Genomic DNA, 15,719 nt, shown 5'->3' on the forward strand with positions numbered 1-15,719 from the left:
TCTGACATTCCGCTAGTTATGTCCAGTCCATTTCTTGAATGAATACTCGTGAAGTTCTTTAGAATCAGAGATTGTTTTTTTATAGTGCTATCATTTGATGAGAATCTGTACTTGGCTCGAAAGTAAATTGCCTCTTGTATCTTGATACTGAAATCTACTGATTAGTATATTTAACGAGTCATTGTGATTTCTTAGGTAAAGTTGTGACTAGTGAAAAATTTAAAATCTTGCTTCATCGCCATTGTAATTCTCAAACCCATGTGTGCTTCATTGCTTACAAGTCATAGTATGGAAAAGTATGTGCAAAGAAAGCGGTATCAAAAGAAAGAAAGATTAAAAAGAAAAAAAGAAAAAAAAAAAGAAATATCAAATTACTTGTCTTTGGTTGTGCAAACATCTCTACAAGTACAAAAAGAAAAATTATTGGAAGTAGAGCAATCTCCGTGAGATTACAGCGATAACCTCGTTGGGGCTATGGACGCTTGCTAGCAACAAGGCTCTATTTAGGATGCTTTTGGAATTGGGACAAATCATGTAGCTAGTCACAGTGGAATCTATGAGTTACAATTGTCTTGTGAGAAGGAACGAACGCAATCGCACACACATAGGTAATCAATGACTAAGTGCCTTGATACAATTTAGGATTTTCCTCTTGTTTGAGTATGTTTTATAACCTCTTGATACATTAGGGGGATTCAACCAAAGATTCTAGGTTCGGAATGAGTTTTGTTCTTGAAATGTTTGGGAACATTTCCCTAGTGGAGTTGCCAGATGTTGTGACCTTTTCACACATCACCCCATTGAAAATGGGGACCCCCTTCTTTTTGCCAATAGTTTTAGGTCGCGGGCAGTCTAGCAGCAGGTTGGTCTCTCTTTAGGTTAGAATGCAGTCATTATATCTCTCAATGCTTAAGGGATAGAGGTCAAGATGATCATTGAGTGATGCTTCACAGAGTGGCCTTCAGCTCAGGTCAAGGTATGAGTCTTAAGGGTGATGAGCAGTCAAGAAAGCACGTAGACTTCCTCAGGTTAGAGAATGGAGATGAAAACATTGATCGTTGAAATGAAGATGGAACTTTAAACCTGCTCAATCCTTGCCTTGGAGTGAATTGAACAAGGATCAATATCATATTGCTGGTGAATTAATTGGTTAAATGCTTGAAGTTGGCAAGATTTAACAAGTGAACAAGATTTTCCCTCACATGCCCAAATCCACAGCCAAGGTAGCATCTATTCCCTCACCCCCTCAAATCCCCGACCTAGGATGCTTTTTTCCTTGACTTGCTAAGATTCACGCCTTGTGGAGGTGAAATGCTTGAAGAGTTTTGAAAGCCAATGATGAGTAATGCTATCTCAATACCTTGCTGAATGATGATAAAAGTAATTTCAAGTAAATTGAGTGAGGAGTGCTTGACGTCAGCAAGCTTGAACAACAAGGAAGATTTTATTCCTTAACTGGCCAAAATCCACGATCATCCTCATAACATTTCCTCACCTCCTAAAATCTGCACCAGTGATCAAATTCTTCCTTCTCTCCCTCAAATCGACAGCCAAGGTAATGAGATAACACATTTGGCACTAAGGAAATGATAAGTCAGCATTTAGAATATAAGCATTTTAATTTGAAATTTGAAAAGCAAGAAACAAGTCGGCTTTTACCTTGGAAGATAAAAAGTTGCAACGTATGAAATGATAAGTCGGCTACATGCGAATTTGGAATGCCAAGATACACACCTCTAAGGTGAAGCGACTATAAAGAGGAGTTGATGATCATTTCAATTGTTCATCAACTCAGCATATTTCCCCTTGAAACAGCGATTTCCTTCCATTATTCAGCGAATTTCCTCCTCCAATCAGCAAACACCAAGTAAGAAAATCAAGGAGAAGGCAAATTTTGCATTGTCTCAGCAAATTCATTAGCATCTAGGCGAATTCCATCAGTTTTAAAGACGTTTTTTCTAAGCATAGCATCATTTGATTATTTTCCAGCGCACATACCAGGTCTGATTTCTGAGTTTTTGAAATCCAGGTCTGATTTTGAGCAGGCACAGGTCTAGATCAGGGTTGTGAAGGGTTGAATTTTGAAATTCCTTTCAATATCATTTGTGTTCGAACCCTTAATTACTGATTTCTGTTCCTCATCAAGAATCATTGCTCTTTTATGATCATTTTTCAAGTAAAATCTGAGTTTTTAGAGGGATAGGGTCTGAATTGAAGCTAGCGTTATAGCAATTCAATAGGGTTTATATTGATTTTCATGTTTTCAAAGACTAAATTGCTATCCTTGTTGATAATTTTTAATCCTCTATACTTTAACAGCCTTTCAAACCCTAACTTAGACAACTCTCACAGGTGAAAGATGTCAGTCCCGAAGGCCGGAGGAGTTTCAAGGCAAGCTCTCATCAAAGAAGATTCAAAGGGAGTGCTACCTAAGTCGAGGATCGCATAACTATGGGCTAATGGTGGAGATACCAACTTATGCAAGATCGACATGAGGAGGTTCCAAGGACCTATCTACAAGAGCAAACCCTCTAGAGTGTCAAAGAGGATGATTGAGAGTGGAATTGTGCAAGCAGCTGGCTTTGCTCCAGCTATCCAATGCAGCGAGTTGATGGTTGAATGTGCCAAGCACTAAGATCCCAACACAAGACATATAATGGCACCTGACGACAAAGTTCTAGCATTCCTATTTGAAGAAGCCATCAACAAAGCATTCAACATACCTAATCACAAGGACATGATATCCAAGAATAAGGAGGGAGCACAGGCAATCTTTGATGACGAGCCTGACAAATGCTTGGGCATCATCAATAAATACTGGTTGTCAAAGGCTAGGCCTTGCCTCTTTAAACTGCCTAACAAGCTTCACTGAATCGACTTCAAGGAGGAGTTTAGTGACTTTCACCTTGCTCAACCTTATCATGGTAAAGTTGTGAAGCCTCTTAGTTTCAGAATTGAATGTTTTACAACATGGAGGCAGTGGCAACAGGTGGAGAGGGTCAATTCGGAGAGGATCATATGCAATAACATTGATCTACAACTGAGAAGACTAGAGTGCACTAAACAGTTCTACATGAGTTCCTACATTATCTCCTCACTTGCAAGAGCTTATTAATATAAAGGACTGAGATATAGAGGCCCAGTTGGAAATGGAGGAGAGATAAGAGTGTGCGAGTGCTACACACAGCTGCACTTCCACAACAAGGCACATTTCAGGAGAGTGAATGATGGCTTCTCCATGCACATAGTAAGAACATTGCAAGGTGGCATCCATCAGAGGCTATCCCCGCAAGTGAAGGAATTATTGAAGAAATATGGAGCTTGGTTCTTTCAATACCATAAGTTCACATATATAAGAGTGCAAGGATGCTCATCTCCACCATACAAGCTTTCACATTATCCTACGAACAAGATGTTATTATTGGAACTCTTGAGGTAGTTTGTCACCTATGATAAGATTCAAAAGAATAGGCATACGATTGGAATTTCCTTTCCTATTTCAGTTGGACAGCCAATGTAAGTGTCTCCATCCATGCAAGCAGTTGAGAAGTCAGAAGAAGATGTGAGATTCTATCTTCTTGTTGAATATACTTCATGAAACTACTTCGATCCTTATGGTAACATAAGTAGGATCAATGGAAGCAGGCACAAGCACAGGCTGCATGTAGAAGATTACTGGATGATTGCTAGGGATGACTTTGAGATTAGAAGAAAGATGTTCTCCAGCCTACCGATTGAGACATGTTTGAAAGTATCAACAGCGGTTGCACTCAAGTTGAGCAAATGATCAAAGTGATAAATGATAGGATCGTGGCAGCAATTGAAACCATACTTGGGATAGAGATGAAGGAAGAAGTAGACATAACTATTGATAGGTTGACAGAAAGAGTAAGATGCATTTTCTTTGGGACAGCTGGATCACTTTTAGAGAAGCAGCTGGAGGACATTCATTCATTCATAACACTTGTGAGCAATGTTAGTAACTTGGGGTCCGAGTGAGAGAAGATTATCATTTCATCCTTAGCCGAGTTGGATTACATGGAGAATCAATTGAAGATCATGCCAAGTGTCCCAATGGATGAGCTTGATTGCATGATGTCCAGATTCATTGAATTTGCTTGTAGAGAAAGAGATAAGGGGAACAAACTTCTAGATGAAAGTTTTGATGATCCCATGTGGCATTGATTTTTCTCATTGGAGGATTCTTGCTCGTAGTTTGTGCCAAAAAGTTCTTATATTCTCATTGGCCAATATTTAAGGATATGCAATAGTTAGGTATTTTGACATAACAAGCCGTAATTATGGTTTAGGAGGCATAATCTCAGCCCTTGATTTTTGATTGATCTTGGCCACTCATTTGTATTGAGAGCTCTATATAAGCTCAACTCATCTCATTTGTACTTCATTAGAACAAGAGACTTTGAAGAATTGTTGCTTTGATGCTGGTAGAGATTACAATCATTGAAGTGTTGGTGACTTATTATGTTTGGAGTATTTGCATATTTCTTCATCCTTTCAAATTAGAAAACTAAAAAAAAATGATAGAATAGATTTGCTTCAAATGTTTTAGATGAATGAAAGATCATTGTTGATGATTAATGGTGAAATTCACATGTTCATACTGCTGGTATTTTACTTATTGTCAAATACTTAGCGTGGTCAACTGAACTCTTTATTCAAGCTCAACTTCGATTACTACTTACCCATTGAGATGCATCACATTGATGGTGTCTATGTTGTTGGTGGTGATTTGAACATCCTTAACTTACCTCAGAAGATCACACTAAGAACAACTATGTAAGTCCCCTTGGATTACTAGCAATCGCATCAACCATTGAGCTTATCTATACGTCAAGACCTAACATTTGGAACCTTGGAGTCACCTCAAGTGATCACTTAGCATTTGAGGAGATTTTGTTCAAGAGAGGATAAGGTACCTTGGTATTTTATTCTGTGTATGAAGTGCTTTAAAAACACATCAACATGTAGGAAGCCTAAGAAGCAATTTGGTGGACCTCCCAAATTTGGTAATTCATCTAGATTTGAGAAGTGTCTCTTATATTTGAAAGGATTGGACATGATGTGAAAAATTGTTGGTACAACTCCTTGGCCAAAGGATCATCCAGCAAATTGCATCAAAAGAGGCCATTTCAAAGTGGTAATATACGATAGGAGTAGAAGAACAAATAGAAATATGTGAATGTTGTTGAAGAAGAAGACTCACGAAAAGAGGAATATGTGTTTTCAGCCCACACTTTAGAAAATAGTTCACAATGAAATTCTTTTTGGTATGTGGACTTTGGTGCTACCACGGACATGGCTGGACAAAAGGAATGGTTTCTCACATTGAAACCCCATCATGGTAAAGTCTTTCTTGGAGATGATACCACATATGACATCCAAGGTATTGGTGAAATCTCCTTGCAATTTGGTATTCATTATTGTAGGCTCATTGAAGTCTTATATGTGTCAGGACTTACCAAAAATCTTCTTTCTGTCAATCAATTTCTTCACCACAACCTAAGGACTGAATTTGATAAAAATCAAAATAAAAAGGTATGTCTTATTTGAGATAAATCTAAATGTTCAAAAGTTGTTGCAATTGCCCCGAAAAGTTGTAAAATGTTTAGGCTTGATACAAATGACAATAATCAAGCTTTAGTGACTAAGGATATGATCTTGCTTTTTTATGGCATCACCGATTCGATCATTTGAGCACTAGTTATTTACTTACACTTAGTAAATAACACTCTTCCCTCACTTGAGAAGTTGAGTGCTATATGTTCCAATTGTCTTGCTAGAAAACAATATAGAACACTCTTTCATTCTATTGAGCATCGTACAAGACAACCTTTGCAATAGGTCCCTTCTAACTAGTCATAATGGATTTAGGGACTTTCAACTTTTTGTTGATTACACAAGGAAAATGTGGGTATATTGCTTGTAGACTAAAGATGAAGCCTTTTCCTACTTCAAATAGTTTCACACCTTTGTGGAGAAAGATACAAATCGTATTCATGTCCTCCACTCAGATCGGGGGGGAGAATACACCAGCATAAAATTCTCCACCTACTTGAAGGAAAATGGAATTCGTCATCAATTGACTACAACTTACACACCTTAGCAAAATGGAGTTGTTGAATGGCATAACCGTATCATCATGGAATGGTATGTAGCATTTTGAAGGATTCTCACTTGGGACATGTACATTGGGTTGAAGTTGTGCATACAATGGTTTATCTTCTGAACTGCGCACCAACCAAAGAACTTGATGGCATCACACCAAAAGAAGCATGGATAGGGGTAAAGCCATATGTCTCTCATCTTCATGTATTTGGTTACATAGCATATATGCACATTCCTAAGCAACAAAGAAAGATGCTTGGTGAAAAATCCATGAAATGTATCCTTCTTGGTTATAGTATCGTGTCAAAGGTCTTATGGATCCTACCACAAAGAAGATATATATCATTAGAGATGTTATTTTGGATGAGAAGAGTGAGTTAAGTTCTCCTACCTCATCATCACGTGCTCCAAATAGTGCTCCTATATTCAAAATGGATACGAAAAGTAATTGGGATGTTGATAGTCAAACTAATTCAACACTAACAAATGTCACATGACAATTTATATGTTGATGACCTAGTTATCATAGTGTTGATGTGTTTTTATGCACATGCGAACACAGAATAAAATACCAAGGTATCTTATCCTCTCTTGAACAAAGTTTCCCGATTGCTAAAGATCTCGCCAAAGGATCACTCGGAGTAACTCCAATGTTCTTGTATGTAGGGTCTCTACGTGTGGATAAGCTCTTCGTGGTATGATGTGATTTTGCTGGAATCACAAGGGGACTTACATTTGACTGCCTGAGCATCTGATTTACTGGAACTCAAGTCCTATCTACTGGTTGGAAGATAAAGAAATGGCAAAAGGTACAAAGTTTAGAGAGTCTACTCTAAGACCTAGAATGCAAGAAGATGGATGAATGACTAGGTGGACTCCTACTGGGCTGGGTCTCACCATCAGGCTTGAACAATCCGACACCAACTTAGTGCGATCTTTTGAGGGTTGCTTCAAATATATTCAAATCAGATACCATCAGATACTGATCATCATTCAAGTTAATGCATGAACAATAGACGTGTAACGACTTGAGATTAAGCTCATTCTATGCCAGTTGACCACGCAAGGTGCACTTACAGTCAGCAAGAGGCTAGTGGTTTGGACTAGGGGGATTCCATGCGAGTGTATTCAATAACTTCTTTAATTCAATCTAATCATTTATCATCTACAATGAAGATTCAACTAGAGACCATGCATATTGCAAAGAAACGACACATTTCACCATATCTTCAATGAAAAGGGGGTTCATTTACAATCAAGGCAACAATTTCTTGCCTTCTCTTCCTAATCTACTCTAATTGCTATTCTATTTGCTATTCTACTATCTATTCTCTATTAATCAATCTCTTACTATTATCTATTAACCAACTATTAACCTTTACAAATGAGGAGCCAGGGCTTTATATAGAGAACCCTTTACAAATTGACGGTTCTGATTGACTTAGAATCAATGGCTAGGATTACAAGATAGAAACCCTAATTAGGGTTTGTTACAACAAACTTCCTTAGCCAATTAGAAAATTACATTTCAGAAGTGAGGACCAATAGGAAGCAGGGGTAGGTACATCGAAGTTTGTGCCGCCTTCGGTAAATTAGGTACATTGAATCTGATCATGCTGAGGTGGACCAATCCGATTGGAAGAATGATGACTAGGATGCCACCTTGTCTAACGCTTATGACTTGGTTGATCCTCTTCTGTCTTTTGACATGATGAATGATGTACTTCCTTTGTTTGACTAGGCTTCCTTATTGTCAAGTCTTTCTTCTCCGGTAGCACACCTCCGCTTGGAAGTGCTGGCAAAGCCGTTTCTTTGTCTTCTTGTGAAAGAATGAAGTCTTGAGGCTAACTTGAACTCCTTGAACACTCCTAGTCTTCCAATACTTCAAAGCACCTTGAGTCTACCCTTTTGCCTGAGGAACGTCCTTGATGACGATGGACTGGAAGAGGTCGTCCTTGCCTTGGCCTGGTCTTCTTCTATCTGCAAAATAAACCAAAAGATGATTAAGGATACATAATAAATTCATTTAACATAGCATTTTCTACCTTAAATCATCAATAAGAGTTATCAAAATGAAGTTCGCTTGAAATCCTTCCCAGGGATAGGCCCCATAAAATTTCGCCCTGGACCCTATTTGGGATTTTCGCCCTGGATCCTCTGGAAGGGTCAGGAGCAAAATTCTTGTTTAAGGTCAAATTCCATCATTTTATTGGTTCAAAATGCCTCCAAGACAAGCATATGCTATCTTTCTCTTGTCCAAAGCCTAGGAATCCATGTCTTGACCTTCATCATGAGCAAGTTAGGTAAAATTGAGAATTTTGCCCTGGACCCTTAGGAAGGGCCAGGAGCGAAAATCATGTTTTAGGCTTGATTCTTCATTTCTCCAACTCCAAACCACCTCAAAAGGCAAAGACATGTTACCTCACTTCCATCCATGCCATAAAGACCAAGGACTTGACCTCCTCTAAGGGAAAAATAGGTGTTTGCAAGAATTTCGCCCTGGACCCTCTGGAAGGGGCAGGAGCGAAATTCATGATCTTGGACAAAATCTTCACATTTTGATGCTTTCATTCACTTCCTAAGGCAAGAACATGTCAAAACCTTCTCAATATGCCTTAGAAACTAAGATCTCGGTCTAGTTAAGGAAAAAGTGGGTGTCTTCTAAGAATTTCGCTCTGGACCCTTTGGAAGGGTCAGGAGCGAAATTCAAGTTTTGGGTTGATTTCACACCTCTTTCCTCCTCAACTCACTTCAAACTTGATTTAACCAATTTCTTCTCACCACAATCAAGTCCACTTACCACCAAATTAGCTTGAAAACTTCGCCTCTCAATGCCTTAGGCAAAATAGGGGGTCAAATGAGGATTTCACTCTGGACCCTTTTGAAGGGTTAGGAGCGAATTTCCTCCTCCAAGCTAATTTTCATCATTTTGTCGCTTCAAACCTTCTTCCTAAGGCAAATATGCATCCAAGTCCTCCATACCATGCAATAGAGGTTTCAAACTTGGTCAAGACAAGGAGCAAAGCAAAGGAAATATGAATTTCGCCCTGGACCCTTTGGAAGGGTCAGGAGCGAAATTCATCCTTAAGCTCATTTCATACCTCAAACCTCCTTTCCTTGCCTTGGATATAACTTTTCAAGACTTCTCCTATCATCTCCAAGCCAACTTGCCTCTTACTTAGCCCAAAAATCTTCATTTTCAATGCCGAAGGCCAAAATTGAGGGTCAAATGGAGGAACTCGCTCTGGGCCCTTTGGAAGGGTCAGGAGCGAATTTCCTATTCTAAGCTCAAATCGCTTCTCAAACTATCTTGACTTTGCCCTAGACTTGATCCTAGATCAATTTCCTTCCATGTCCTTCGCCAACTTTCTCAACCTTACACTGACCTAGATCAATTTTAGGTTCCTTATGAAATTTCGCCTTGGACCCTCTGGAAGGGTCAGGAGCGAAATTTGAGTTTTGCTCAAACTTCTTGACCTATTCCACTCATCTCACCCAGTCTGGCCTCCTTTGATCTTCTTCTCATCAAATCATGCCTAGGATCTCATTTTTCACTAATTGGACCAATCTTAACCCTGAGAGATGACACTGACTCACTGACTCACTTGAACTCAAACAAGACAACTAAGCCAAAGGAAGATCTTGAACGAAACCCTAACCTGGAGCATCCACTGACTCACCCTAGCTCAAGTAGAGCCTGCTATCTAGCGATCCCCCTGATAGCACTCATCATGCAAAGGCTAATAGACAAAACTCAAAAAGACCCAGAAAACAAACCCTAGAAAGCAAAAAGTAGGGGTCCCCATTTGCAATGGGGCGATGTGTGAATACATCACAACACATAGGTAGCTTAGCAACATTGGTCAAGACAACCAAGAATGTTCTCAAGAAGGCATCTGGTATGACAGATCTCGGGCTACTACACTATTGCCTCAGCTTAGAGGTATGGCAAACTAATCACCATATTTTTGTATCTCAAAGAAAATATGCCAAGACATTGCTTGAGAAGTTCAAAATGATGGATTCCAAACCCATTTCTATACCTATGGGATCAAGATTTCAGTTAGTTGTTTCTGATCCATTTCCTCAAGGAAATGTCTCTCTATCAACAAATGATTGGAGGTTTGATTTACTTGACTTGCACTAGACCTAATATCAGTTTTGCTATTAGTTATCAATATAAAAAGAATGATACAATTCAACTTGACTAGATATATAGCTGCAGATTATGCAGGTTCTGTTGATGATAGGAAATTCACATCTAGATTTGTTTTCTACCTAGGATCAGGTCCTATTTCTTGGGGAAGTAAGAAGCAAGCCACAGTTGCTCGTTCTTCAACATAAGTAGCAAGTGCAGCAATTTGGATACGTTGCATATTAGAAGGATTGGGAGTACCTCAAAATTAACCCACAATCCTTAATTGTGACAATCAGATTGTTCTCAAGCTTGTTCACAATTTAGTGTTTCATGAACAGACCAAGCATATTGAAGTTGACTGCCACTTTTTGAGAACATGTTTAACAAAATATCATTCAGCTCCAATTCTACATTACTCAAGAACACGTGCTAACATCTTCACTAAGTCTCTTGGATGTGTGAAGCTTGAAACTTTTCAAAATTTCCTTATTAGTACTTTAAAACAATTATGTAATAAGGGGGGAATGTTGGACATTTTGTCATTCACCCATACTGTTTTATTTCTTTGTTTTAGTTTGTTGTTATTTGATAGCATATTTAGGATATTATTTGTTATTTTGTTGAACCTATGGTTCATGGGATTTATCATATTTTATTGTATAAATATATGATTCCAATTGAAATGTAATCAATTGAATTTTTGCTCTTAATAAAGGAATCAATTCCACGACCCCTTTAACTCTTTGCATGGAAAACATAACTTCTTCCTTTTAAGCTTATTCTAGGTGTCTTTTATATTGATATACCTTGACATGTTTTTGGAGGAGGGGATTCCTTTTGAAATGGTTTTATTGATTGGTCTAAAAGTGATGCCTTTGAAGGATTCTTGTTCTTGGATACTGAAATCTCCAAACTCAAGGATTTCTTGATGGACCATGTGGTTCAAAGGCCCAAATAAACCCTTTGAGTGACTCGGTTAATTCTTCCACAAATCAAACTACGGGCCTCCTTTTTGACACATCGGACATTATAACTTGAAGCTTCTGAAATTCTCACACATAAATATCCACTATCCCATATTGTTTAAGTTGTACCGATTCCCCAAAGTGAATTTGTGGATCTTTCTTATCAAACTAGTTTATCAACTTTTGACTAGATTTGTCCAAGGTGGAAATAAAATTACGTCTATGAATGAGCATCCTATGGTACCACCACTCATGAGCTAGTCCCTCTAAATGGAGGGTTGCAAACTTGATTGCCTCCTCTTTTAACATCAGATCCAATTTTTGTAACCATAACTCATAGAATATTTGTTAAATGTATTAAAAGTCAGAGTAGTAATCTTTTTTAAATGATTCTAGATGTCTTGTGGTTGCTCTTATTAAAATCTTTTTCCTTTCTTCAGTTCTTCCCTCATTCTTAAAGCACTTTGACTATTGGGACTCAGCTTTCCATACTTTTCTCGAACTGTACAAAGATTATTCTTTTCTTGAAAGTGTTGGGCTCCTTTGCTTCTACCTATTCCTCTTCTTTTTGCAAAAAAATGGATTGGAAGATCTTGGATGGCAGATTAATTGAGACTCGGTTATGAGCTGAAAAGCTTCCTTCACCCTATTGTGCCTTGCCCGGATTCAACTCTATTGCTTATGCTATTATAGCCATAAACCTCTGAATTTCCCTAGCTATTTGTCTCCGACTTTGTACAATGGCATTGTGCAAAGAATTAATGTCCTCATTAGATGCTCGGTATTCCTTGATCTCTTCGTTTGAATCTAGTGCCTAAAACTTTCTTCTTTTCTCTCTGATAATATCTAATTGGTCTTTCACTAGCTGGCATGTGAACCCAAGATCTAAATATGCAGTAAATAGTTCGTTTTACACTCTATAGGCTTGCAAGATCTAATCTCTGATACCTTTGTAATGTCTCCAATCAGGGATAATTAGAAAGCTATACTATTTTGTTTTGTATTTTTGAATATATGTAGTTTTTTGATATTTTAATTTGGAAACTGGAAATAAATATTGAAAATAAATGCTGCATGAAGTAGTCAAATCCTAGGCTGCAAATAAAAGCTAACCATAACAATTTATAATTTAATTTGATAATAATTGAAACTGAAATTGAATGCCAAAATATAAGTAAGCAGTGCAAGATCCTATATTAGTAAACCCTTGGTGAAATACGAAAAAGATAACACTAATCCTAACAATAAATTCAGAATTAGATTCATCTAATCAGCCATTGATGAGAGTAAGGATTGAATAAGTATATTCAGATCTAAATAAATGTTCAACACAGTTGAACAGAGCTGACTGTGGGGAGTGAAGACTGAAATCACCTAGACTGGGAGTTTGTGCAGTCAAATCAGGTCTCAAATCAGATGCAGCAACCCCTAAAATGGCAGCAACTATATTAGGCCTTTGGCAGCACCTCAAATGGTAGATTAGACCCTGCAAAGTTAATGACAGCCCTGAAATAATTGATAAAATCGTAACCAATAAAATATGCTAACCCTGAAATGTGGTGCTATGGGAAACCAAAAAACCAAATAAAAACTGCTATTTTTGGATCAAACTCAGGTTTGCTTCCAAATAATTAATGTCTCGAGCTGAGTTGTTGAATACAAATGCAATCCTTGAAGTGGAATCGCTCCAAATAGATATGAGTTTCGCCCCTAAATCCTCTAAGATGCCGTGAGGGTTATCGTCCTCCAAAAATTGTAGCCAAGGGATTTTATCCTTGTTTGCACTTAATTTGAAAATTCAAATCTTGCAAATGACAAATGGATCGTTCAAAAGGGGCACTAGCTTTGCCCTTATAGGCAATTACAATTTTGGGCCCTCAATAAAATTTTCCCTCCAAAAAAAGAAGTAAATTTATTTTAAAACCAAATATACAGGCCATAATGTTCCATTTGGACGGCCTTAAAAGTGATACTAATTTGCCCAAATAGATCAAAAATTGGTCCGCAAAAACTAATTACTGTACTTAATCTCAAGAATGGGACATGACAGTCACCCCCAATAATTATTCCTTATTATCATCTCTTACAAGCTAGTATAGAGTCTATAGACACATTCTTAAGATTAGTAAACCTTGGGCTCAAATGGTATACAATAATCATTACTTGTACCACATCTTTGATATTTGTAAATCTTTGTTACACTCAGATGTACCCTAATCATTACCCTAAGAAATCTCAACAGTTTCCTCATTATGTTGATTGGGCTGCACTCTAAGGAGTTCCTTGTTACCATTACAGCACAATTTTGTGGACTGTTCCTGTAATGTATTATCGTTGTGATTCTATTTATATTTGTTTGGATTTGGAATATGTGTGCAAGGTACAAAAATGTTTAAAACTGATTTGGATTTTCAGAGGGTGCAACACTTTCTTCCCTAATTAGTAGCATAGTCATGGGCATTAGAGTTGTTGGTTCATCATATATAATGGTAAATTTCTAAGTTACCGATTTGGGTACGGGTACGGATACGGGTACGGCAAATTCTTTTTTTTCCTTGGGTACGGGTAGGGGTATGTCCGTACACACACACATATGTATACATATATTATATATATTTTCAAACATCAAAATTAAAAAATATAAACTTAAGTGTATAACTATAAGAAGAGTGATGCTCAAAATCCATAATTGCCAATAAATATAAATAAATAGAATATTTTGATACCTCATTCGTAATTTGCAAAAATGAAAATAGTAAAGTCTCAAAATGTCATTACACAATGCAAATTCAAATTATAATCGATTTTTAATATTCATGTTCTTCATCAGAAGCATCAAGGTCAATACAACATTTGGTTCAGTTTCATTTGAAGCACAATCAATTGGATTGCCACTACTACTAGCTGTGCCAAGTGCAGAAGTTGGTTCAATTTCATTTTCCAAACATTTGACAAAATGCCAACAACATAAGGAAAGTGATTTCACAAAACATACGCAAACAGCTGCTGCATGTGCATGATGTAAATCAACTGAAATCAATCTCAGTAATGCTGATATAAAGTTTACTAACCCCGTGTTCATAGGTATAGCTCACAAATGCAACTGAAATGATATTTTTTTGCTTGCTTGCTTGCATATTTTGATAAAAAATGCTGTCACAAAGTTATGAGAGTGAAACTGAGGTTTTAATTTATGGGTCCTTCATAGAAGGACCCAGGAAGAACCCAAGCTGTACCCAAGCTAAAACAGAAGAATCTGGTATCTTAGGTAAATTTGGGTTTGGTGGTTTAAATTTTTTTTTTTTTTGAATGTGGTTAATGTTACGAATTACAGAAATGATTGCATTTAATTAGCAATTTCAGAGGAGACTGCAATGTCTTTCTTTGAATTAATAACATTGGCTTGAAGGAATTGCTTCAGCATATTTAATTGTATATTTAGGTTTTGCAAAATTTTAGGCCATGTTTGTCTTACCATGAGTATAGTTATGGCACTCAGAACAGGCAAAAAACAGTTTGTAACTTGAATTGCTTGGTTTATAATGGAATTGGCATGAAGCAAGATTTTCTCTCATTGGAGTTATCATCTTTAAAGATAATTGTTGGTTATGCAAAATTTTTATGGTATACTTGCTTTAGTCTGACTAGAAGTATTGATGTTCAGAACAGGCAAAAGGATGTTGAGCTGCTCAGAGCTTATAATAGCTTTGGCATGAAGCATAAACCTCATGCCATGAAATTTGCTGCACTGAATCATTGTGTTCTTCAGTAGCTACGGGCAATAAAAATAATAGTTTCTGCACTTCTAAAATATTACTGGAAATTTGTAGGTCGGGTTATTTGGTGGTAACTGGTAAGTATCCATGTCAACAAATATAAATGTATATTTTACCGTGTATCATCCTATAAATATTCAATAAAAATTTGTTGTTACCTAACACTAGCATTATCGTGTATCAAGGAAATAGACTATCTGGAGGCTAATTTGCATCAGATCAACCGTGCAGATTCATTCACAGATGTGGTAACTTATCGATAACATTGTGGTCGCAAGTTTTACTTAGATAATCTTCACTTGAAGCAGGGGATGGTAAACTTTAGCTGTAGATGATGTTCTGTGTTACATCCAATCGAAATACTTGTGTGTATTTAATTAAATTTTTAAACTGTTTTTTAGTTAGAATATAAAAATTTCTGTCGATAAAAAAATTATCATTAAAAAAGAAAAAGGAAAACCTATTCTCCACTAATTCAAAAACAGAATTCATAAAAATGCAAACATGAAGAGAGCTAATTTATTGCAAGGAATGGATTCCCCAACAATAGGCCAAGGATATTATTGAAGATATATCCACTAATGTAATCCCAAGCTCCCATCTTGGAAACCTATGGTACTCAAACATCCATTAAAGTCAAGCTTATACGTGCTAAAGCTTTGCCCTCTCTCTACTTCTGCTTTGGACTCGCATCTAAATCAAATAGGATTGGAT

The 15,719-nt window shown here is 37.2% G+C and overlaps 1 protein-coding gene across 2 annotated transcripts in view; it reads left to right on the forward strand.

Annotated features, from left to right (window-relative positions):
* The window catches only part of LOC131042505 (uncharacterized), a 37,597-nt gene extending 22,437 nt beyond the window's left edge, over positions 1-15,160 (forward strand). The window contains exon 2 of one of the 2 annotated variants that reach the window (XM_057975820.2): positions 14,894-15,160. The gene's annotated coding sequence lies outside the window, so the exon portion shown is untranslated. The remainder of the gene's footprint in view (positions 1-14,893) is intronic. The other variant, XM_057975821.2, reaches the window with a different exon arrangement.
* Positions 15,161-15,719: the final 559 nt, after the last annotated feature.

Source organism: Cryptomeria japonica, chromosome 1 (genome assembly GCF_030272615.1).
Source record: "Cryptomeria japonica chromosome 1, Sugi_1.0, whole genome shotgun sequence".
NCBI lineage: Eukaryota > Viridiplantae > Streptophyta > Pinopsida > Cupressales > Cupressaceae > Cryptomeria > Cryptomeria japonica.